The 27,211-nt window shown below is 38.3% G+C and overlaps 2 pseudogenes; one reads left to right on the forward strand and one right to left on the reverse strand.

Annotated features, from left to right (window-relative positions):
- Positions 1-10,659: 10,659 nt before the first annotated feature.
- LOC100967397 (RNA-binding region-containing protein 3-like) lies at positions 10,660-13,796 on the reverse strand (annotated as a pseudogene).
- A 12,588-nt stretch (positions 13,797-26,384) lies between these two features.
- LOC112439295 (cytochrome b-c1 complex subunit 6, mitochondrial-like) lies at positions 26,385-26,656 on the forward strand (annotated as a pseudogene).
- Positions 26,657-27,211: the final 555 nt, after the last annotated feature.

The raw sequence follows: 27,211 nt of genomic DNA on the forward strand, positions 1-27,211 counted from the left end.
CCCCCATGATGGGATTCCTGTCATTTTAAGAAGAGGATGAGACCAGGACTGTCTCTCTCTCAGCCATGTGAGTACACAGTGAGAAGGCAGCTGTCTGCAAGCAGGAAGAGGGCCCTCATTAGGAACCAAAGCAAATGGCACCTTGATCTTGGACTTCCAGCCTCCAGAACTGTGAGATATCAATATCTGTTGTTTAAGCCATCCAATCTGTGGTATTTTGTTATAGGAGCCTGAGCTGACTAATGCAATAGGGTTCCCTGACGAGGTCGGAATTGACAAGTGGGTCAAATTGGAGGCGCCGATTCATTCATCTCAGTTTTGTGCCCTCCAGAGGAGCAGGTCAGAAGGAAGTTTGACCTTGAGTAGCCTCTGATTCACATGAGCCTAAATCTCTGGTGTGTGCCAGTTTCCTTATGTGTGTTTATAATGAGAATGTTTAAAACCAAATCTTACTCTGTGTTTTGTGGAGCATTGCAATGAGTAGATTACCCCGTGTGTACAAGGGTCTAGATCTTGTACTCTTGCCAGATGTTTCTTTTGACTTCCGGTAGAAAATATTTGATAAGTTTCTTCCTCAACGAAATCTCTTTGTCGATAGAGTAAAATATAAATCAACATTGAAAGTGAAGTAGACACACATAAGTTGTTTATGCAAACAGGCAATAAAACACGCCACTCAAAGGTTTTTAGTAAGTTTTCTATTTACAGTATTTGTCAGGAGACTCATTTATGCTAAAGTAGGGTAGAAATCATTTAGTTTTACACAACAGTGCTTATATTTTACTGCACCTTCGTGCCTCTGTTTAGTCCATTCTCATGATCTCTTGACCAAAAAATGAAATGATGGAAAAGTGGAATTTTTGAGAAATGAAGACATTGGGGAAAGATTTTAAAGAAAACATCTTCAACAAAGGCCAAGTAGAGATGATACACAGTGAATCTATGTGAGAAAAATATCCCATGATGGTTCAATTATAATATAGGATTCAAAGCATTACTATATATGAAGATATCAATTATTTAAGTGAGATTTCTAAACAAATTCAAGCTTTATTTAAGATATAGCTTCCTTTGGGACATTCTTTTAGCATGGCAGGAAGTACTTTATTTTCATTTTCTTTTGCTGAGCATTTTATAGTCACTTGGGGAAATTGTAGAATCAAGTATATGATGCTGGATTTGAAAGGGACCAAATCTTACATCAGACCACAATTTATCTTGACTTACGTAAACTTTGATAAGATTGCAGAATATGCCTTATTACTTCAGATTATTCATGAGAATAATTCACTATTCATCAGCACATATTCATTAAGTGCCTGGTCTGAAAATTTTGATGTTTATTTCCTTTGGCCATCTCAATAATCCATGAGGTAGCTATTATTATTATCTCTATTTTCCAAAAAAAAAAAAAAAAAAAAAGAAAGAAAAAAAGCAGAAGACTAGAGAGGTTAAGTTAAAGCTTTCTAGTAATTGGCTGAGTCAGAATTTGAACCCATGCCTCTTAGATCTTAAGGACTATGTGTGTTCACTATATTAGGGCTACTTTAATTTTCTCAGTAAAGAGATTTTCAAAAAGGATTCTAAAACAAAAGTTACCTCTTCAAAGATGTTTCATGAGTATTTTCATGGAAAAGATCATTTCCCCAATATTCATGTCTTAGACATACTTACATATCTAGTTTAAATTAAGCTAATTAGGATACAAGCATCCACATCTTGTTTAGAGAGTCAGAGATACTGATTAAGGGCCAACGTGGATTCTCTTTCTTTTGTTTTGTCATTAAAATCTTTGTCATTGTAATAAACTCAAAGTACTTTGTAAAGTGGAATGAGGGACATCAGTAGATGAAGGCATTTGTAAGAATTTTCTTCTCCCCTCTATTCTATGAGTCTACAGATATAGGAATTTATTCCCTTATTCTTGTCCCAACCTAGTTTCTCATTGAAATGAATAAACAAATGCTTTCTTAAACAACATTTGAAAAAACAAACAAAAAGACACATTGACTCTAAAATAATATTCAAAAGAAATCACTGAATTTGACCCCTCAGGGTGCTAAGTTGCCCAGTGTTGACATCTCAACCATGTCAGTTTGGATTTGTGAGTTAAGTTGGTGATATTTATTGGATGAGAACTTCCAATTTATCTGTTATTGAACTCAGGAACACATCCTGTAAGTCTTGTGTAAGTTTGGAATATGTACCAGAATTCTACATGTAAAGTCTTCCAGTCAAAAGTTTCATTGCAAAAGTTTTGCACAAATCTAATCACTAGGTTAAATTTGTGACACCCTCTTCAATTTTAAGGTTGGAAGATTTAACGAAAGTAACTAAATTCATGGCAAGAGAAAAGAGAGCAGGGAGATATAAAGAATCTAGCATTTATCTGAGCACAAATATTGGAAATTATTGCAAAGGGGATATAGAAAATGACTAAGTTAATGACTTGTTTTCAAGTTTTAGGAGAAGGGCGATGCTTTCTTTCATTTTTTTTTTAAAGAAAATAGTCTGCATTGCCCTTTTTCATTTTGTCATATTTTATTTTGATTTAAAATATTTTTCTGGGATTCTTTAGTTTTGCTGTATTCTGTGTACTTTCCAGTAAATGATCTATTTATTTACATGAAAGGCAAGATTCCGCAATGCAAAGGCAACACGAGAGACTTTTTCCTACCAATTTTCTAATGAAAGCCAGTGACAGTTTTTTTATTTGGTTCTAAGTTTCATTTGCTTAAAATGAAAATGTATTCTTAAAACTAAATAAAAAAAATCATATTATCAGTATTTCTGGCTGCAAGTGAATGAATACTTATTCTGAATAGACCCGTCTGAATGGCCACTCTATAACTACCGTGTTTTGTTAGAAAAGTATATTAAAAAGTAGAAACAGCATCATGAATGAAGAAAAGGGATAGAAACAAAGTATAAAATATGTAATCTTTTAAAAGGACCTTATCAAGGAGAATCTTAGTGAAACTTTAAATGGGAGATTCATACAATCCCAAAGCTTTCTTATTTCCTATTCAATGAATAATTTACTTTTTAGATGAGATTCACTAACATTATTGCAGAATAACTGTAATTGAAAATTATTAAAGCTCTATCTTTATTGCATTTTAAAACTCGTGCATTTGGTGTTTGACCAGGTCTGCCTCATCATTAAGAGTTTTGAAGAAACGCAAAATCTCTGTCTCCCAAAGAATAAAGAGCAAAAACCTTAATTGCTTTCTTGTTTCCCACAAAGATGCTAATATGATGAACTGAATGTCAGGAATAATAAGATAAAATGATGGTGTACACCCTGGGAAGAGAAAATAAAACATCTTTTTATGTAAACTGTCACCAGAACCTCAAGGAAACTCTTTGCTCTTTCTCTGCCCTGATTTTGAACTGCTTCATTAAAAGTAATTTTGTTTTTCAGAAGGATAACACCCACATTATTCTATTAAAAATTTTAAGAGAAATCTTCAATTAAGAGGTTATTGTTGTCTGAAAGATTTTTCCATAGTTGGTTGGTAGCTGAAAATGTGATCTTCCCAAATTTGAATGGAAATATGACATTCATCATAGTTTAAAATAGATAAATGTCTTGTCTGTTTGAAATGCCAATGAACTTGATATTATTTATCAGATCCTTTGAAAATGTTGTAATTTTCAGAGAGAGAGAATTTTAAAAAGGAGAGAAATGAATCATCAATTCTTCTTGCCTTCAATTGATTGAAAAGTTAAATTATACAGAGATATTTATAGAGCCCTTGTTCCATGCAGTATTTTGTCTTTTAAGAGTTGAAAACAAACAAGGGATCATGGGCCTCAGTATAACCCCCTGATAATCTTCCTTTGCATTGGTCTGGTGAGAAAGACCATAAAACCCACATCATTGGCCACCAATATCTTACCCAGGGCTTGTCCTGATCTCAATTTAGATACCTGCTTGGCCCACAGTGCAACTTGATAATTGTTTAGATACATAAATACATTTAAAGCACTTATAAGGAAATCTAATTTAAACCATTAACAAATTCTTTCTATGAAAAATATTTCTAGCTATTTATTTACCTAATAAATTTGTCCTCTGGATAATTTTTTAAATTTTATTTTATTTATTTATTTATTTTTGAGACGGAGTCTCGCTCTATTGCCCAGGCTGGAGTGCAGTGGCGCCATCTCGGCTCACTGCAACCTCCACCTCCCGGGTTCACACCACTCTCCTGCCTCAGCCTCGCAAGTAGCTGGGATTACAGGTGCCCCACCACCACGCCCGGCTAATTTTTTTTTTTATTTTTAGTAGAGACGGGGTTTTTACCGTGTTAGCCAGGATGGTCTCGATCTCCTGACCTTGTGATCCGGCTGCCTCAGCCTCCCAAAGTGCTGGGATTACAGGTGTGAGCCACCGTGCCTGGCCAGATAATCTTTTTCTTAATATGCACGGACAAATACACTTGGTTGCCAATTTAGACCATGAGAAGCACTTTGCAACTGAGGCAGTAGTGACCTGAATTACCAGATAGTTTCTCCATTGTTGTTACATTGTCTTTATGCCAGCAAGTTCAAATGTACCATTAAAAAGTTTATGTTGACCTGAGATGTCTGTTAGAATCTTTTTTCCCCCAACCTTTTATTTTGCACCCAAAATGTGTTCTGAGAAACGTTAATCCCCAGAAACACTCATCATAAAAGGATTTCAGGTCAAATAATTCTGTGGAAATCTGAATACTGAATTATATTTTGATTAAAAGGAGCATGGGAAAGGCTCTGAGAAGCCCTGCATTCTGTTCTGTAAAACAGAAATCTGTTCTGCATTGTTCAATGTCCCACCTCTCAAACTGATTTAACCATGGCACCCCGAGCCCTTTTTTAGCATCCAACATCTACTTGCTTCCTTTCAAACTAATGTTGTGGGGACCCTGCTGTGGTAAATATGTCTCAGTTAAACAACCTTTGTGAGGTAGCTGTTACCCCTATTTTACAGGTGAAGAAACTGAGGCTCAGAAGTTAAGTAACCTGCCCAAAGACATACAACTCTTAAGTGATATAGCTAAGATGTGAAGCCTCAAGTCTGAAGCCTATCCTATAATCTGGCAATGTGACCAGAAAATATGAGGAGATAGATTTGTTTGAATATATGGACCATTTCCAGCTACACTTAGCAACTTTATCTGTTCTGCTTTTCTGTGCACTCTTTCCTGGATTTCTTTTCTCCTCGTGTTCATGTCATTGGGGTTTTGTAAGAAAACTACTCTTATTTATTTATTATTATTATTTTTGAGACGGAGTTTCGCTCTTGTTGCCCAAGCTGGAGTGCCATGGCGTGATGTCGGCTCACTGCAACGTCCACCTCTTGGGTTCAAGCAATTCTCCTACCTCAGCCTCCTGAGTAGCTGGGATTACAGGCGCCCGCCACCACACCTGGCTAATTTTTGTATTTTTAGTAGAGACAGGGTTTCACCATGCTAGCCAGGCTGCTCTCGAACTCCTGACCTCAGGTGATCCACCTGCCTTGGTCTCCCAAAGTGCTGGGATTACAGGCGTGAGCCACTGCCCCCTGACCGCTACTCTTATTACATACAGTATATTTACTTAGAAAACGGTAATTGAATTCCATGTAATACAGTAATTAGGACTGGGCTGAAATAGCACATAGAACAGAAAATTTTATAATAAATATATAATGGCATAGAGGAAAGAAAAACATGTACATTACCTCAAAGCTGGGAATGACATTCAGGAAAATATTGTGAGTCCATTGAGCAACATGAAATGCAGGAATCCACTTTCCTGGACAGACCATTTAAGCAAATTTCAGAAATATTTAAAAGCTTCAATTTTATATGTAATATTAAAATAAAGGTTATATCAAGAAAAATGTTTAAATACATTAAAAGATTCCTCATAGTGAGAAAAAATGTTTTTAATTTGTGTGTAAACACATTATCTATGTATATATCTTTATTCTCTATATATACATGTGCATTTTTGTGGTAAGAAAGCATGCACACGAATATACAAATATGCATATATATGTAACTAATACAAACAACCTTGTATTTGAATTGTTAAAATATCCATTTTGGTTATTTTAAATGTAATATAATTTTAGATTCCTTTAATAAATGCCCAGTGGATAGATTTATTATTATTATTATTTTTAATTTCCTGCATCAGATCTAGGTCTTTGATAAATACCACAGACAACCCCAGAACTGTAGGATGGGCTTGACAGTTCTTCAATAAAGGGCTGTGTGGTTTTTTTTGTCAGTGTCTTCCTTCCAGTGACAGCTGCTTTGTTCTTTTCTAGTCAGATTTTCTAGTTAACACATCAAAAGTGTATCTGTGTACATGAAGTACGAAGAAAACAGTTCAAAGAGGTAAGAGATTCACTTTTAACTCTTCACCACATTTTCCCCACACTTGTCACGAGAGACACTTCATATGGGGGCTTTGGAATAAGGTGAGGAGTTCAGAATGGAACCCAGGGATGTATGGCATTTGGTGATTAGCATTTTAGAAGGCGAGTCGGTCAGCCAATGCTCTGAGAGAACCCCAAATTAGCGAGAGCTAATCTAGGATGAAGAATTTGATTTTTTTCAGGACAGTCAAGCCCATGCATTTGATTGGATGCAGGTTTTTACATTCAATTCATGTCAAAGTTTGGTTTCTTCTCGCCATACCATGATGGCACGCCATGATGACAGAAGCTGCCTGCTTCACGCATGTACTCTGGAGTGTTGCTCTCACCTTTGCCAGCAGGAGGAGCTCTTGCACTCATGTGAGAACTGAAGTCAGCCATGCCTCCATGCTCAAGCAAATGTCCTTGGAGGTGACACTCCAAGATTGTTTTTGACTGAGGCGACTAAACCTGAATTGGCAGTGAAATATTAAAAACGCAGGAGAGTATCCTCCAGCACCTAGTCTTCTCTTGAAGCTCTCTCAAGTGTCTGCTGAGTCAGGGATGCACTGAAGCAATGATCATATAGAGCAGTGATCCCCAACCTTTCTGGCACCAGGGACTAGTTTTATGAAAGACAATTTTTCCACGGACTGGAGGTGTGGGGGGATGGTTTCGGGATGATTCAAGCGCATTACATTTATTGTGCAATTCATTTCTATTATTACATCGTAATACATAATGAAATAATTATGCAACTCACCATTATGTAGAATCAGAGGGTACTCTGAGCTTGTTTTCCTGCAACTAAATGGTAAGCCCTATCTGGGGGTCATGGGAGACAGTGACAGATCATCAGGCATTAGATTCTCACAAGGAGCACGCAATCTAGATTCCTTGCATGTGCAGTTCACAATAGGGTTCGCGCTCCTATAAGAATCTAACGCCACTGCTGATCCGACAGGAGGCGGAGCTCAGGTGGTGATGTGAGCCATGGGGAGCAGCTGTAAACACAGATGAAGCTCCACTTGCCAGCTCACCTCCTGCTGTGCAGCCCTGTTCGTAACAGGCCACAGATCAGTACTGGTCCATGGCCCGGGGGTTGGGGACCCCTGCTGTAGAATGCAGCCTTTCATCTCCTCCTCTCAGTCATACCTAGCATAAGCCCTGAGTAGGAGGATGTCTAGAAAGAACTCTCCATCAGTTGAAATGGGCCCATACTGTACTGTATCATGTGTATGTTTGTAGTGCACCAAGCAAGGCAAAAAAAAATACACATTTACTTTAAAGAATTTTTACATTTGATCTTTTAACAAAGCATCAGAAGAGTCATCATGAGAAAAATAAAGACTTTCTTGGACTTTCTTCAGCTTCCTTTATAGTTGAGCATGGTTTTAAAATTTGAATTATGTAAGGTTTTCAGTAACTTGGGGCTTTGAAAGTCTTAAGCCGGCCCAAGCAAAAGCCAATACACACAGCAAACAAACAAAATAGTGCTGAATTTCCTGAGCGTCCACTGTGTTTCTGGTGCTTGTGCTGCCTTAGGCGTGAAGGAGACAGGACAGTGACAGGGCAGGGACAAAGACTGGTGGCCGACTGCCTGGAGTCAGCCGAGTCAGCTACGTAGCTTAACTACTTTAAGCTTGCATTCTGCCATTTGAAAGTGTGGATTCTAAGGATCCCACCTGCACAATGTTGTTGTGTTTGAAGCGGGGTGTTACTTGGCACAGTCCAGGCACTTGGTATGAATCTCGTAAGAGACTCAGAGGGACACCACCATTGACCAGGGTCTCGACAGACCTGGGATATAATAACAAGTATCGATTTGGTGCCAAAAATTATCCTATTATAGTGTTTGTGTGGGACATTTACTTTGGAATTAATAATAAGAGGTAAAAAGTATTAGTCATTGAGGATTTTATTTTCACTAATACTATGCAGTCTATAATCAGGAATGTGATGGTCTTTATAATTTTATCTCTTTCCTATTAATTTTCCTTTTTTGTAAGACAAAATTTCTCTCTGTCACCCAGGCCGGAGTGTAGTGGTGTGAGCCTGGCTCACTGCAGCCTTTACCTCCTGGGCTCAAGCAATCCTCCTACCTCAGCCTCCTGAGTAGCTGGGACTACAGGCGTGTCCACTAAGCCCAGCTAATTATTATATATTTTCTTTGTGTGTGTGGAGACGGGGTTTGGGGTTTTACCATGTTGCCCAGGCTGGTCTCAAACTCCTGGGCTCCAGCAATCCACCTGCTCGCCCTCCCAAATTGTTAGGATTATAGGCCTATGCCATTGCACTCAGCCCAACTTTCAATTATTAAAGAACATAAAGAATATAGATATGCTTATTAACAAATGTAAAATAACATTATGAACGTTTAAAACAGTAATAATTTAAACTAACATTAACTGTCAATAAGAAAACAAATAGTGAAAAAAACCATGTTTTTTATTCAAGATGAAAAGCTGTGAAACAGAAGATTTTTCTCTATTTCAGGCATGTATTCCTTAAATTGTTTCTAGAATAGATAACTTTTGAAAGATTAGTTTTCTAGGTCTCAAAATAGGATTGTTTTGCAAAATAAGTTTTTTATCCTATAGCATAACTTTTGCATGTACTGTAATTAATAGCAATGCTTTTCAATTTTTAAATTGTCTGCCAAATTTTTCCAACCTTACTGTTCTCGAATGTCTTCTCCAATATTTTCTTTTGTATAGCATTCACCTCACCGTCCTAGGGCATTCCAAAGTGTGTTTTTTGCAGTGAGGAATGCTCTCCTTGTGGTTCCCAACTCTCTGGACTTCTAAATTACCTGAAATACTTAAAAATAGTCCCTAGCCCTTACCTGATAACTCCTAGATAAATAGTTACAGCCTCAGAACCATTCAGAGGGCTTGTTAGAGCACAGATGACGGGGCTACCCACAGACTTCTCATTCAGTGGGGCTGGGGAAGGGGCCCAAGACTCTACATTTCTACCAAGTTCAAAGATTCTACTGATGCTGCTGGACTGGGGACATACTTTGGTAACCTCTATATTAGATCATGCCTTGCTGGTAAGCTAGTTTGTTTTGTTTTGTGTTTTTTGAGATGAAGTCTCGCTCTGTTGTCTAGGCTGGAGTACAGTGGTGTGATCTTGGCTCACTGCAACCTCTGCCTCCCGAGCTCAGGCAATTGATTCTTGTGCCTCAGTCTCCAGAGTAGCAAGGATTACAGATGCCTGCCACCACGCCTAGCTAATTTTTGTATTTTTGTAAAGACAAGGTTTTGCCATGTTGACCAGGCTGGTCTCGAACTCCTGAGCTCAAGCGATCCACTTGCCTCAGCTTCCCAAAGTGCTGGGATTACAGGCATGAGCCACCATGCCCAGCCGGGTAAGCTAGTTTTAAAGCACACTCCCTCACTCCCCAACCCCTGACCAGGTGATTATGGCGTTCAGCCATGCTTGGAAACCAGTGTTCTGGGAATAGTTTACATGGCTTTGTCACTGCTCACATGTCACCTGGGCAGGGAACTGAGCCAGGGAGTAGAAAGCCTTTAAGGTGCCTTCAAGTTTGTAGGGAGGAGCAGATCCCCTCTCAGAGATGTGCAGATGTGTTGGGGGCAGGGAGAGTGCAGGAAGGTAAAGCCTTCAGGCTTTTGGAAGGCCTCTGAGGATTCCCTTTCCAGAATCATTTTAAGGTATCAGAATGAAATGGAGTCAGCATGTGTGAGGATAAATGAGCACCCAGCACAGGAAGTAGCATAGCAGGAATGCAGGGAGTGAGAGCCGTTTTCAATGTTGTTGCCTCTGAACAGATTGGGAGGATGCCCGGAAGACAGATTCTAGGTCCAGCTTCCTCGCTGACTAACTGGGTACCCTGGGGAAGTCACAATCTCTCCTGGCCTTGGTTTCCTGAACATTCTCTCGCCTCTTGAATCGGTCACTGTGATTATTTGATTGTCTGTCTCCTGGGTTGTACTTTGTCTTATCCCCTACCATATCTCTAGCACACAGCACAGAGCCTACCTCACAGAACTTATTAGATGAATGAGTGAAGTTAATGACTATGTTTCTCTTCAATGTTCTATGGGAGTACTTGGCTCAGAGTAGGTATTCTATAAATAACTACTGAATGAACTAATGAATAAACTTACAAGTTACAGGTGTGACTAATCACAGGCTTTTTATCATTTGCGGGAGAAATGCGTATTTTTAAAAAGCTCGTCCAGTAATTAGGTACTAGGGAATCACATATACAAAAAATTTCCAAGTGTTATAATGTTAGTTGATAACATTTTTACCTGACATGTAAGCATTCTTTTATTATTAGACTTAAAATACTGTACCTGTGGCCGAGTACCGTGGCTCACGCCTGTAATCCCAGCACTTTGGGAGGCTGAGGCGGGCGGATCACAAGGTCAGGAGATCAAGACCATTCTGGCTAACACAGTGAAATCCCGTCTCTACTAAAAATACAGAAAAAAATTAGCTGGGTGTGGTGGCGGGCGCCTGTAGTCCCAGCTACTTGGGAGGCTGAGGCAGGAGAATGGCGTGAACCCGGGAGGCGGAGCTTGCAGTGAGTCAAGATCGTGCCAGTGCACTCCAGCCTGGGCAACAGAGCGAGACTCCATCTCAAAAAAAAAAAAAAAAAAGAAAGAAAGAAAGAAAAAGAAAATAATTTATTATATTTGAGGAAGGTCATTAAAATACATATAATATAGTTCCAATACACTGATTTAAAGGCATATGTATTTAATTTTTAAATATACTTTCAAAGCTGTTACGCACAGTTCCATAGTCCAGGTGGTCAATTTCTTCCTGTCCAAGTTGGAAAGCCCTTGAAAGACACAGGATTCAAAAGAAACCTTTATTAATTTTTAACACTTTCTTTTTCCTTCCTTAGGATCTGGTTTTTGTCTAGCAGATCGAGCAAATTGAACCACCATGGGTTTTCCAAAAAGCACATATCCATTAGCTTCCTTTAAGGCTTTTGCTGCTGCTTTTTCATTAGGAAGTCCAATGGAAGCTTGTCCTTTCATACGACCTTCTTTCATCAAACATATATCAAACATGATCTACTGTGTTTCTGATGAAAAGTCAACATATCTTCCAAAAATATATTTAAGGTCCTTTTCTTGAACATGTTTAGCTAAATTCTTTACATAAATTCTACAGTTTGGTTCACCAGGTTCATAACTTCTGAAAACTGAAAGTGTTTCCATTTCTTCTCTAGAAATTCTGTCCTTTTCCGATTCCCTTCTAGAAATACATTCCGATGGCATTTCATCAGAGTCTTTTTTAATCTCTTCTGTGATGTTCAAATTAGGTTTGGGAAAGATTTTTCCAAATCCTATACTGGATGCATCAGCTTCAGTAACAGGTAGATCATTATTTTTTTCTCACAATTTTCTTTCTTCTCTAAATCTTTCTTAAATGCAGCTGGCATGTCGGTAGATATATGGAATTCAATTCTTTTATTACCTACAGATTGTGGTTGGTCAAATACATCCGAAGGTAACAGCACTAGATGTAAACTGTTTTGTGAAGGACACGAAAGTATGTTCAGCATATCCTTTATTTTTCTCTTTTTTCTCACATGGCGCTGCCTTATTGTTTTGGGTCTTTGGGGCTGAAGATTTGCTAGTTCCATTAGTTTGTTCATTCTCTGTTGGTCCTCATCATCACTGCTGTCATCTTCTAATTCTTCACTAGATAATTCCTCATCGTCTTCTGGCCAAGGAGGTTCCTCAGGTGGCTGAGGAGATGTGGGTGGAAGAGGTGGATGCAATGGCATATGGTCTTCATAGATGGGAGGCCGTGCAGTAATTGATCTAAAAGCTGTGGGCAAATTCATTTTATTCATAAGATGAAGGACCTGTACATAGAACTTAGGCATGCTTGCCAAAGCATTTACTCTGTTTGCTAGGATTGTGCTGGAAGGTGGTGGGTACATATACTTGAGGCATGAATTAAGAAAAGTGAGCCCATGGTTTGGTGTAATTCCATTTTCTACTGTTAAATAACCAAATTCTTTCTTTTCTTTATTGTCTTCAACAGGGTCATCAGACCTTTTTTTTTTTTTTTTTTTTCAGAGACTGAAGTGGGACATGGGGGGTGAACTTGATCTTGCTCTTTTGCAAATTCAAAGACTAAAGTATGACCTAAAAGTTTCAGCTGATGGAGTCTTGTCAATGCCTTTATAGCTGCTTTTTAGGGAATGTGGCAAAAGCTGTATGTTTCAGCTGCCCCTTATCTGACAGGTCATGCACCAACTGTGCCTTGAAGTACTTCAGCAAGTCCTCTTTCTCCTCAGCGGTCAGCTCAGCTGGCAGGTGCCTCACCAGAAGGGTTCGGTCGGCCGAGGCAGGGAAAGTGAGGAGGAGCTTGTGCATCCCCTTGATATTGCAAATGGCTGATAGAGAGCTGGCATTTTCAAGCAAAAATTGGCCCAGAGACATGTGGGACTCACTGTTTTATATATCAAGATTAATTGTGAAAAGCTGGGCAAGAAAGTTAGGTTTTGTTTTTGTTTTTGTTTTTTGTTTTTTTTGAGATGGAATCTTTCTCTGTTGCCTAGGCTGGAGTGCAGTGGCACAGTCTCTACACACTGCAACCTCTGCCTCCTGGGTTCAAGCGATCCTCCCACCTCAGCCTCCCAAGTAGCTGGGATTACAAGCATGTGCCACTATGCTGGGTAATTTTTCTATTTTTAGTAGAGACGGGGTTTCACCATGTTGGCCAGGCTGGTCGAACTCCTGACTTCACCTGATCTGCCTGTCTTGGCCTTCCAAAGTACTGGAATTATAGGAGTTAGCCACTGTGCCTGGCCAAAATTAGGCTTTTAATCAAATAAAATTAAGTGGAACATTTTGAACTGTCCAAGATGGGTAGCATATATTATACTTATGTGAATGAATGTTTTAAATTATGACAAAGGCTCTACCACTTAAGAGTGTGGACTTCTATGTTTCAGAGAAATTGGTATCTAAAGCAAAGCTTCCCAAATAATGATATAAGATGTCATTTATTTTTATTCTAAAGGAAAGAATAAAATGTTTATATCCATACTTTATCATCACTATTATTATTTTCAACTTTCAGGATCCTCTTACTACATTCTTCCTTCTAGGGAAGACAGTGGTACAATCCCCAGCAAACAGCAGCCCATGGGTGTTTATCAGGGTCAGGATCATAAATTATCAGAACTTAATGAGTCCCTGGTGCTGGATGGCAGACAAGGGGCCGCATGTTTTCATTCTCCACACCTAAACTCTAGGCAGACCAGGGAAGTTGATAATGGCTCCATTTCCTATCCTACTACCAATGAGATATAGGATCTCATGTCTTCGAAAAATTTATTTTTATTAACAAATATAAATGGAAGCTACTAGGATTGATCAGCATCTGCAAGTGGAATGACTCCTATTTGCCATAACTAAATTAGTCCATGCCCCACATTTTGTTCTATTTTTTTGAGACAAAGTCTTGCTCTGTCACCCAGGCTGGAGCACAGTGGTGCAATCTCGGCTCACTTCAACCTCTGCCTCCCAGTTTAAAGCTATTCTTGTGCCTCAGCCTCTCAAGTAGAGAGGTACGTGCTGGCATGCTTAGCTGATTTTTGTATATTTAGTAGAGATGAAGTTTCACCATGTTGGCCAGGCTGGTCGCTAACTCCTGACCTAAAGTAGTCCGCCTGCCTTGGCCTCCCAAAGTGCTGGGATTACTGCATGAGACACTGTGCCCAACCATGCCCCACATTTTATAGATGATAGTTCATACTCTGGAGTACAAGGATTAGTAAGGACCAGAATGGATAACGTTCCTGGGTCAGGCATCATTTTACAGTTTATATGTTGAGTGAATGGAATAGCCCGCAGAAGTATGTAGGATCAAAGGAAATAGTGTAAAGTGATTTAAATGTGTCTGGGGGAGCATCCCTCTTCCTGTTCCCAGTTTCTAGGCATTCTTGCCTTCCGGCTGATCCTGACATTTGGAGTGCTGCAGTAAGTCACTCCATCTAAGACTGTCTACACAAGAAGTGCCTCAATTCCCCTTATTCCTCTCCCGAACCAAAACTACCATTTCTCCATCTGAATAGCTGCCAAGAATGTGTATATTACTGATAAGTTCACCTTGACAGTCCCTGAATGTTCCAATAAATACTAGTCCAGCAAGAAAAATAAAAATGAGTTTTGAGGTTAAATATATACTTCAGACCCTGCTTGGAGATTCCCAACAAATATTAGCTCCAAAAAGTCCCAGGTCAGGAATCCAGTTTAATATTTTAAACCATTTCATATTTTAAAAGGTAGCCTGATAATTCAAAAGACAATGATTGAAATACGGACTCTCATGATTGGAATAAAGACATCATATGATTATGGGAGATTTCCCTATCTATCCTCTTTCAGAAATTTTTTCCTCTTATTTTAGAAATTCTTATTTGAAAGGTTGCCCTTTCCTACTCATCTTTCGATTGTCTGACTCTTTAATAAAGGGAACCAATCCTTGGCTATGTTTTGGGGCTGACATGAACCTGAGAGGTCCAGACAAGGAATTCTTTTCAATTAGGAGCAAGATAAGAAGCATTTGGGGCATGAAATTAACATTGTGGTTTATTACTAATGATGTCTATTAATAACCCTCAGTATCTCTCTTAAACATTTTTGCCTGGTATATCTGGTAGTGCAGGAAAGTGAAAAGTATGAAAAATGTAGAGAATTTGTAGCAGTGTAGAAAGTAATATTTCACGGAGTAGGTAAATATAGCAATTTTCAATTTAAAAACTGCCTTATAAGGTTTATGTGAGCATCAAATGCATATAAATCTTTAACACCCGGTCTGGCACCAATAAATATTTTCTATTAAAAATAACAGAAAAGAGCAATTTCCTTTCACATTTATTGGATACTGGGATTATATGTATCTGGCCTGTGTCTCTATCTTCTGATTTAACATTTTGATAAAAGTAACTTCTTTTGTAACTGATAAGCTTTCCAAGTGGTCAAACTAGTGTGGTTGTCAAATGTGACGCAATTTTCTGTTAAATAACGGAAAACATTTATTAAGTACTTACTGTGTTCCAGGTTTTACTTTAAGCTTTTTGACATATATCATTTCATTTCCATAACAACCTTAAAAGATAAACATTTTTATGATTGCACTCATTTCCCAGATGAGGATACTGATGTTTAAGCAAAATTAAGTAAACATCAGATAAACAGCAATTGGTGGAAAACATTCGAGTATCTTTTAAAATAAATGTGTGATAGTATATGTTTGACATGGAAACAACGTTAGGGATGGCCTATTTTAAATATATCTTTCATAAGTAAGAGTAATGAGGCCTACAAAGGGATTGAATCTTATTCTTGATGACCCAGCTGGTAGTCAGACTTAGATCTTTTATCCAGCAAGTGCATTTTATTCAATGATCCTGGGACTGCTTATAGATTATGGTCTATAGATATGAAACTAACCCTAATTAAACATATCTCTGAGCTAGTTGCAGCAGATTGTATTTTCCATAATGAATGAATGTATAGCTATAGCTATATATTCCATCCCACATTCTCTTTTTAAAATATGATATGGACACTGTTCCATCAAGAGATGGGGCCTTTGTTCTGCCACTTTGAAAACGGTTAGACTTTATTTTATTTTACTTTAAAACATTATTTATTTAATATTATATATTTAAGCTGTACAACATGATGTTTTGATATACTTTATACATAGTGAAATGGTTACTATACTCGAGCAAATTAACACATCCATTATGTCACAAGGAAGTAACCCTTTGTGTGTATGTGGTAAGAGCCCCTCTAATCAATGGAATGGCAATATACACCTGTTTGAATTTTAGAACTGTGGTGAAACAGTGATGACAGTCTCCCATGCCCCCTCTTTATGAATAGGGCTGTTCTTAGCAGGGAGTCTACAGCTGTCCCACCATTGAATGTTGAATGTTTCTGGAATAGATAAATTGTCTCATTGATTAACAGTCTTAAGATGGAGACGAATGTAGTTGAGCAGCTGTAAGTCAAAGAATTGCATCTGAGGAGCCACGTCTGTACATGGACCTGAGGTGATTGTGGCGACAAGATCATGGACTTTGAGCTGATACTGCAATAAGACTTGAGGGTTTCAAGAGAGGAATGGTATATTTTGCATGTGCTAGGGTTGTGAATTATTGTGGCCAGAAGCAAACTGTGGCAGATGGCATTTCCAAAGTTGGCCATACAAATATACATCCCATGCTGTATGCTATTCTTACAACGTGATAATGACATTTCTTTGTTCCCTCTGCTTGAAACTGGATGTAACTTGGTAACTGTCCTGAGCTATAGAATGCAATGGAGGTGGCACTGGGTGACTTCTGAAGTTAGCACATCAAAGGTGATGTGGCTTCTGCTTGGCCCTCACTCCCTCTTGGGATGCACACCTGTGGAACCGAACTCAGTTATCATGTTTTGAGGAAGCCCAGGCCACATGGAGAAGCCAGGTGAACATGTTCTAGCCAACACCTTCAACTAGGTTCTCAGCCAATAGCTAACAAAACCATGCTAGTGAATGAACTTTTAGATGATCAAGACCTCAATCTTCAAGGACTCTAAAGACTTCAAAGATTTTTAGGCCTCCATCTCAGGCCTCAGGTATCATGGAGCATAGACATGCTATTCTCTCTGTGCTCTGTCCAAGTTCCTGACCTACAGAATCTATGAGTACAATAACTGGTTGTTTTATGCCACTAGGTTTTGGGATAGTTTATTATTCAATTATATTAAATGAAACTCTGGTCAGTTAAGAATAATATTGAATGCCCAAATAAGTATATAACCATTGTTTGGTTACCACTGGTATAAAATAGGGTACTTTTTGACTGCAAGTAACAGAAACTTAACTTAAGCCAGTTTTAAAAATAGAAGATATATCATCTCACTTAACAGAGCCCAGAAGTCAGACGAGCTTTAAGTCTGGTATTCTGAGTGGCTCAGCGATATCATTGAGGAACTCAGACTCTTTGAATTCATAGAGCATTCTCAGGATAGCATTATTTTAGTCTAAAAGCAGGATGCTTTTGAAAGTTGCAAGTTTCCTATACAGTCAAAATTATGTCTAGAAGAAAGAGACTTCTGTGGTTCTCTCTTAGGAGTAGGAAATTTGCTTAAAAGCAATCCCCAACCCCATGAGGTTTTCCCTGCTATCTCATTGTAAGCTGAAAATTCTTATTTACTAGACTATGAAATGAACATGATTGGCTCAGCCAGTTGTCTGGGGCAGGGTGAATACTGGGAAGTTGCCTTCGTGTCCATTATTTCCTTCTCTTATTTATCTTACTCCAATGATGAACAGGAAGAACAGGGTTTAGTTAATGCAAGGCAATAGAATTTGCAATTAAAAAAAAATAGAGGGTTTCACTTTGGTGCTGGAGCCCAGTGGCATGATCATGGCTCATTGCAGCCTCAACCTCCTAAACTCAAATGATTCTCTCACCTCGGCCTCCTGAGGAACTGGGACTATAGGCATACCCCACCACACCCAGCTAGTTTTTTTGATTTTTTAAGTAGAGGTAGGGTCTCACTAAATTGCTGGTCTAGAACTCCTGATCCCAATTGATCTACCCACCTCAGCCTCCCAAAGTGTTGGGATTACAGGCGTGAGACACTATGCATGGTCAGGATTTGCAATTCTCGATCATGCTTACAAGTAGCCTACCTATAATCAGATCTAGAGAATAAATAGGAGATGATATTGAGAAATAAAAATAAAATTCCAAGCTTCCCAAATGACTGAAAGGACCCCCTCTTGGCCAAGGGGACCCTAGAGAAACCTTAAAAACTGAGTTCTTAGCCATGGCAGGGTAGGAAGTCAGACACACCTCATTATATCCCCTCCCTCACTAAACACCATTAGGCTTTCTTCCCTAAGGGTTAAACAAAACCAGTCCTTTTGAAAGACTGGGTCCTCCACTGATATCAACCAACTGCCTGATGCTGCCCCTCCTTTTTGTGACTTCAATACAGCAGCCAACCAGCATTTCTTCCTGATAAAAGACCGTTGACCATGAGATGGTTCTGGACAGTCTTTGAAGGCTATGCACAGAGGGCCTTTTTGTCCTCTGCTTCACATTTGGCTGTATAGGGCCTAACTGTAATACATTTAAATGTTAAGTCTCCACCCCAAAGTGAACATGAGATACATGCTGTGTACATGTTAGCCTACTACACATGCCCATGCCTCCACTTCACAAATGTTCACAGCTCCTCCTGTAATCTGTGGGATATGTGTAGTTGGTAACCCCTATCAACATATATCCTTGTCTTATTCTTCCCAACCTCAAGGTGCCTGTTTTTGGCTTCTGGCAGGAAGCTACATTTTCCAGCCTGTCAGAATGGCCATCTTGCAGGCTGCAACCTTTATGAGAAATAAAACTCTCCTTTCTAAATTTAGGAACCTTGGGTTGGGTGCGGTGGCTCATGCCTATAATTCCAGCACTTTCGGAGGCCAAGGCAGGTGGATCCCTTGAGCTCAGGAGTTCGAGATCAGCCTGGGCAACACGATGAGACCCTAAAAAAAAAAAAAAGAAAAAAGAAAAAACAATTTATGAACCTTGTCATTCTTCAGTTGACAATCAATGTGCAATGTTTGAAGTTTCTTTAAAGATGAGCTTTGTAAGGCAGATCTTATAAAGGCAAATGTACATTCCCATCGCTGACTTAGACATGAGTGTTTGCTACCAGGTGAATAGTGTCTGTTAATGGTCTCACCTGTGAATAAATGAGAGAAACAAGTATGTAGGGCACTGTGATATTGTGATTATAATATTATATTATAAGAAATATATCCTTCCAACCCCCATTTTCTAGCACGCAGCTTCTACAACCTCTGGAATCTCTGAAGTGATATGTCTTTTTACATGCTGATGAGATGACTAATGGCTGGTGGCCCCTAGATAGCTGCAGGGTGGGGGCTGGTTTCTAGGGGAACCAGTCATGTGATTAGAGAGTTGTAACTTTCAGCCCCACTTCGTGACTGAAGGTTGAGTTGATTACCAATGGCTGATGATTTAATCAATCAGGCCCGCATAAGGAAGCCTTCATAAAAACGCAAAAGGACAGGGTTCAGAGAGCTTCCGAGCTGCTGAACACATGCAGGATGACCTGCTGGAGAAGGCATGGACACTCTGCCCCCGTCCCCCATGTCTTGCCCTAAGCATCTCTTCTGTTTGGCTGTTTCTGAGTTGCATCCTTTTACAATAGATCATAAATGTAAGTAACATGTTTCCTGGAGTTCAGTGAGCTATTCTGACAAATGATTGAGCCCAAAGGGAGGTTATGGGAGTCCTTCAATTTATAGCTGGTGAGTTAGAAGCACAGGTCACAGTCTGGGGCTTGTGACTGGTATCTGAAGTGTGGGTAGTCTTGTGGGAATGAGCTCTTAACCTGTGGGGTCTGACACTGTCTCCACATAGATAGTCTCAAAATTAACCTAAGTTGTAGGGCACAGTTGAGTTAAACTTTGGGCAGTTGGTGTCTGTCAAAGAATTGATGTGTACTGAAGGAGTGTGAGTAAAGAGAGGAAAAACAGTTGTTTTTTCCTTACTCAGTCATAAATATATGATCCACATGTTAATTAATTTTCTGAGGTATAGCAGGTAAGAATCCAGGCTTTGGGTTCAGACTGATGTGAGTTTCCTCATCTGTAAAGTGAAGACAATATTTTCTACCTTGCTAGGTGGTTGTAAAATTAAACAAAATGGGCCAGGTGCGGTGGCTTATGCCTGTAATCCCAGCACTTTGGGAGGCCAAGGCAGGCAGATCATGAGGCCAGGAGTTCGAGACCTGTCTGGCCAACATGGTGAAACCCCGTCTCTACTGAAAATACAAAAAAAAAAAAAAAAAAAATTTGCTGGGCATGGTGGCAGGTGCCTGTAATCCCAGCTACTTGGGAGGCTGAGGCAAGAGAACTTTTTGAATCTGGGAGACGGGGGTTGCAGTGAGCCAAGATTGTGCCACTGCACTCCAGCCTGGGTGACAGGACGAGATTCCATCTCAAAAAAAAAAAAAAATTAAATGAAATGATGTATGTGAAGAAGTTTGTGCCCAGTAGTGTTCCTGATACATAGAAAGTATTCAATAAATGATTTTTTTAACTTTTTTTTTTTTTAATAAAAAGTACTCAGTATGACCTACGAAAAAGTGTTAAGTACTACATGGAGGTATCCCTGCATTTCAAGTGTTTTTGTTGACTACAGTTGCAATGATACAATATTTGCCAGCCAAATAAAATATTTCCCAATGGATATATACTGAAAGTAGCAAACAAATAAAGTGTAAACATATGACTTAACTTGCATGCTTTACATACAAGCATAGTTATATTTAGCTTAAGACACAACTAAGGTATTTCATTCTTTAAATGTATATATTACAGTATATAATTTAATCTCAGTAAAATAGAAAAGCATTTTTATGACATATTTCTAATTCATTGTTATTTTATTACTTATACATATGATACATATTTATTTCTAAAACAAATATATCTCTTTGGCCACCTATTTTATTTTCTTAGGATACAGGCGGTACATTACTCATGAATGGCAGTGTGTGTCAGTTATTTATCTTTCCAAAGTATCTAAAAGTGAATGAAGCTTGAATTGGGCAAGGAAGTATCATAAATTAAAAAGTGAATCTCTAAGAAAAGCTGGAAAATGGTTTGAATAAAATTAAAGTACATTTTGCCATAAAATGTAACTGTCAAAGTGGCATGAACCCAAATATGAATTAGAATTGAATTGAATTTGTATTTTTATCTGCACTAAAGAATCATTTTGAAATCATTGATCTTGGCCAGCTTAAATCTTTATTTTTCTGATAACATGTCAATCAGGTATAAAGGTGGTGAGAGACAATTTAAACCTGTGCATTTATTTGTCAATAAAACCTATGGTCTTATTGGTTTTTTCTCAGTTGCATTGTTTTATCATGTCAATATTTCATAAGATTATATGACTGACTAATGGGAATAGCTATTACCACTGTTGATGTACTTTGAAAATAGCAATCTATATTTTATGGACCAGAAAGGAACAAAATATGTACCTTTGACCTTACTGAGCATAAAAGTAAGTTAATGTAAATGAAATTTATCTATTATTTCACCTATTCACAATTAGCTTCTTATAGCCTCAGGAATAAACATTAGAATGGGTAATTTACCCTTTTTGGGTTTGTAAGAATGACTTATGAATCCCAAAATTCTTCAAAAGGGAACTTAGAGAGCAGAAATACCTTAATGCAAGCCGGAAAAAAACAGACAATGGGCATTTTTGCATAAGTCTTTTTCTCATTAAAGTGATTGATGCATATTTTCTGTGGACATAAAAGATAAAAACACATAAGCCAAAGGAAAGCAATCCTGTTCAATCTAATATCCAGAGACACCCACGGTTAATATCAGTGCATGTCCTCCTAGTCTTCTTTCCATACATAAAATTCCTTTTCCAAAAATATATTCTATATGTTATGTAATAACCTGATATTTTACCAAATGAAATTCTGTACTTTCTATTTTATGTATACACTTTGTCAAGACACTAATAAGCTGAAGCAGTTCATTTTTACTATACCATTTTTCTCCATCTAATGCCTTGCTTCTTGTGTTTAATCACTTGAGCATGTGGCTTATGCAGCTAGATAATTTGCTTTTATAAAATACCCTGTGTTCTCTAAGTGTTTTTTTTTTGCACTGATTTGTCGGTTGTTATAGTTAAGTTGTAGTTTAAATATACTTTCAATATAATGTAAAGGTTTTTCCCTGCAATACATCTCCACACAAAACTGGAATATTTTAATCAGATTTTTATTTGTAAAACATGGTTAATTGTTAGATTTAAGGCCATGCCCATAGCTATTTTGGTGAATATGTCTGGGGAAGGTGTGTAGTAGCCAGCTTCCAAGATGGTGCCCAATGATTGTTGCTTCCTGGTATTCACACCGTTGTGTAGTCCCCTCCCACGCTGAATAGAACTGAGCTGTTCACCAAAAAGTTATTGTGGTTGTGTGACTCCCAAGTCTAGACTATGAAAGGCATTATAGCTTTCTTCTACCTTCCTCTCTTTTGTACCCTCATCCTGGGGGAAGCCAGCTGCTATGACATGAGTACATTGAGTGGATCTATGGAGGGGTCCATGTGTCAAGGAACTGAGGCCTTTGCCAATAGCCATCTGAGTGAACTACTTGGAAATGAATCCTCTGGCCCCAGTCAAGCCTTCAAATGATTGCAGCCCTGGCTGACAGCTTGTCTGTGCCTCTTGAGAGACTGTGAGCCAGAACCAACAGCTGAACGGTTCTTGAATGCTTGACGTACAGAAACTGTGTGAGATAGTAAATGTTTACTTTTTGCTTCAGACCTTTAAATTTTGGGGGAGTAATTTGCCATGCAGTAATAGATAGCTGGTATAAACTGAAAGTAGAGACATGTATTAAGTATTTTCTGAAATAAAAATAGCTTAGGAGAATACTGTATTTTATCAAGAGGTCAGATAAGGTTTAACTATACTTACTAATGCAAAGTGTAGAATTTGAAGGGCAACAATATCTTTAACTTAAGACATTTTATGTCATTGAAGTTTTGTTTTGATCTAAGTTTTTCTCCTTAGTTTTTATAGTTATGATCAACAGAAAACATATTCAAAGGAAATAAACAATAATATCAACATTTCAATAACAGTCTTTATGTGTATATGATAAAACTTTTTTTGAAATTTATGTACCTTTTATTTTATCACAATATTATGAGTCATAAAGAATTGCTGTGATCCAGGAAACCCATAGACACAAAACCAAAAGCTACAGATTTTTCTTTTTTGTCTCCCATCTTACGTCCAATGGTAACAAGTTAAACAGTTTGGTGTGTATCCTTCTATAGTCCTTTGGTCATATAGAATTAGGTAAACATATAAATATAATAATTTTGCCTTTTTTACAAATGTAAAATCATGCTCTACATACTACTTTGCAATATATTGTTTAGAGAAAGTATGTATAGTACAGATAGGTCTAATTTATTTTAAAATAACTCCTCGAGAGTTTATAGAAGAGGTTAGCAAACTATGACTTATGGGCCAAATTTGTCCTATTGCCTATTTTTATATGGTTTATGAGCTAAGAATGGTGTTTACATTTTTGAATGATTGGGGGAAAATTAGAAGAATAGTATTTCTTGATGTGAAAATTAGATGAAATTGAAATCACAGTGTCCATACAAAAAGTCTTATTGGGACACAATCATGCTCATTTTTTTTACATATTGTCTCAACTCACTCGAGTAGTTGCAACAGGAATATTGCAAAACCTAAAATATTTCCTTTCTGGCTCTTTACAGAAAACATTTGCCAGTTCCCAGTCTACACTTACACTGTCCAATGGAAATACAATGCAAACCAGAAGTGTAATTGTAAGTTTTCTAATGGCCACAGTTTTTAAAATAAGAATAATTAATTTTAACATTTTATGTTTTAGTTAACTAGAACATTATCATTTCAGCATGTACTTAATATAAAACATTATTGAAATTTTTTGCACACTTATTTTTTACCATAAGTCTCTAATATCCAGTATAGATTTTACACTTCTAGCACATCTTGGATAGACACATTTCACATGTGACTAGTGACTACTGTATTGGGCAGTGTAGTTCTGTACTGCAGATATATCACAGTTTTTAAATATATAGCTTGCTAATATACATTCATGTTGTTCCAAGTTGCTATTGTCGTTATAAGCATTGCTATCCTTATAAATATTTATTTCTAAGAAATATAGAGTCCCAGAAGAGGAATTGCTGAATAAAAGATGTGCACTATTAATTTTAATAGATACAAGAAATTTGTTTTGGGAATGAGATTCAAATGTAAAAGCATGCTGATTGTAGTTTGTCACAAAAAGTTTTTTGTGTTCTTCATAGAAGAAATAACATTTTCATTGGCACTTTAAAATCTGTATTAAATAAAATCCCCATTTTTTGTTTGTTTGTGTGGTAACTGGCTTAGTCTGTGCCAGCTGCTATAACAAAGATATCATAAAACTGGATAACGTATAAACAACAGAAATTGGTTTCTCATAGTTCTGGAGGCTGGGAAGTCCAAGATCAAGGGACTGGCAGATTCAGAGACCCACTTCCTAGGTGGCTGTTTTTTCCCTGTAACCTCACGTGGCAGAAGGGGTGAGAGATGTCTCTAGAGGCTTTTTTGTAATCCCATTCATGAGGGCTTTGCTCTTATGTCCTAATCACTTATCAAAGGCCCTACATTTTAATACTATCACCTAGGTGGCTAGAATTTTAATATATGAAATCATGGGGGGACATAAACATTTAGTCCATTGCATTCTGCTTTTGTTCTCCCCAAATCATGTCTTTCTCACACACAAGATACATTCAGTTTATATCAATAGCCCCCAAAGTCTTATCTCATTCTAGCATCAACTTAAATGTTTAAAGTCCAAAGTCCTATCTAAATATCATCTAAATTAGGTATGAGTGAGACTCAAGGTATGATTCATTCTGAATCATGTTGCTCTTTGGCTGTGAATCCGTGAAATCAAACATATAATGTGCTTCCAAAATATAATGGTGGGAGAGCAAACAACATTAAACCTTGAGTCTTTTTAAGTAAAAAAGCTTTTTAGAGACAGAGTCTCACACTGTCACCCAGGCAGGAGTGAAGTGGTGCAATCATAGCTCACTGTAACCTCAAATTCCTAGGCTCAAGTGACCCTCCTGCCTTATTTGAAATTGTGTAAATTAATACATTTTGATATATCTTCATTACAGAACTACACTCTTCAATACAGTAATCACTAACCACACTTGAAATGTGCTATTCCAGATGTGCTATAAGTATCAAATCTATACTGGATATTAGAGACTTAGTATGAAAAATAAAATCTGAGTAGCTAGGACTACAGACACATGACACCACACCCAGCTAACTTTTAAACTTTTTGTAGAGATGGGGTCTTGCTATATTGTCCAGGCTGGTCTTGAACTCCTGGCCTCAAGTTATCCTCCCACCTTGGCCTCCTAAGGTGCTGGGATTCTAGGTATGAGCTACCACACCCAACCAAACCTTAAGTCTTGAGAATAATTTTCTTTGGCTTATCCAGACCCACTGGGACAGTGGTCCTGTCTTCAGGACCCACTGTGGTTGCAGCCCCATACCCATGACTCTGGGTAGCCCTACCCCATGGCTTTGCTGGCCATTGTCCTTGTTGGGGCTCCTTGCAATGGCTTTTCCCCACAGGCAGCCCTCTGTCTGGGTCCTGTGGCATAATTTAAAATCTAGGTGGAGGCAGCCATGCCTCTACAGCTTTGCTGGGTGCAGCACATGGGACTCATACCTGGAGTGATTGAGGAGTACGGTTATGGAGTTTGGGGTAAGGAAGCCCATGACGTGATGTGCTGAACAGTAGTGGCCCCTCATTTGAAATTGCTCGGCCCCCTGGGTGTTTGAATTCTTGGCCTGTGATTTTAAGTATAGCCTTGATGTTCTCCAAAATGTCTTTGGGGTCATTCTTCCATTGTATTGGACAATAGAATGTGCAATACATCTTATTTGGACTTCTATTTAGATGGCTGACTAATCTCCCTATTGTCCTGATGAATAGCACCTGGCTCCATTGAGATAGCTGATCCATGCTAATTTCCTTATCAAATTTGGTCACACCCTTCATGTTCTCTTCCATACAGGCTTTCTCATTTTTTTTCTAACATGAATAGGCTGAGAATTGTCTAAATCTTTAAGTTCTGCTTCCCTTTTCATTAATAATTATTTTGTAAGTCATTTCTCTCTTCTCACACTTTGCAAGAAGCAGTCAAGAGAAGCCAACTGCACTTTCAACACTGCTTAAAACTTTCCTTAGCTGATAAGTCCTTCTGGATTCTGAGGTGGATTAGGTGCCGCTGTTGCTGCTTGAGTGTGCTGAATTCAGAACCATAGCCAGACATGGGGCTGGAAGATGAGTGAAAGATGCTGACCAGGTCGGAAGATCTCATGGAGGAGGAAGAGCAAGAGGAGGAATTACTGGATCCCCTAACAACACAAAGAGAGCAATGCAAGCAGCTGGAGAAATGTGTAAAGGCCAGGAGTGGCTAGAGCTCTGTGATGAGTGTATATCCTTCCAGTCACAAAGAAGAGAATGCCATGGAGGAGCTTTGGACTTTTTGCATGCAAGGGACCACTGAGTGACCCACAAACTCTTTAACAGCTTGAAATAAATGTGCAGACATATTTACTTCAGCCTTCATCACCTTGGCATAAGGATCTTTCCTTATGGTTTTGAATATGCCATTTGCTTCTAATTTGTGTAACTGTAAGTTTATATTAACCTCTTGGATTTTGGCTTAGACAAGTAGCTTCTATGTAATTAGCAGTGATTCTATCTTAATGAAGTTCTGTGATCTACAAAAACAAAGTTTCCTCAGCCAAATATCCAATTTCTTTGCTCGCAAATTCTACCTTCCACAAAACACTAGAACATGAACACAATTCAACCAAGTTCTCTTCCAGTTTATAATGAGAATTGCCTTTCTTCCATTGCCCAATAACATGTTCCTCTTCCTCATTTCCATCTGAGTCTTCATCAGAATAGCCTTTACTGTCCATATTTCTACCAACGTTCTGTTCGTGACCACTTTGGAATTCTCTAAGAAGATTGAGGTTTCCTCTACAGCAAACTTTCCTCCTTTCTCTCTGGGACTTCATCAGAATTGCCCTTCGTGGGACATTCATGGCAATGTAGGGTTTTTTTTTTGTTTTTGTTTTTATTTTTT

Source organism: Pan paniscus, chromosome 2 (genome assembly GCF_029289425.2).
Source record: "Pan paniscus chromosome 2, NHGRI_mPanPan1-v2.0_pri, whole genome shotgun sequence".
NCBI lineage: Eukaryota > Metazoa > Chordata > Mammalia > Primates > Hominidae > Pan > Pan paniscus.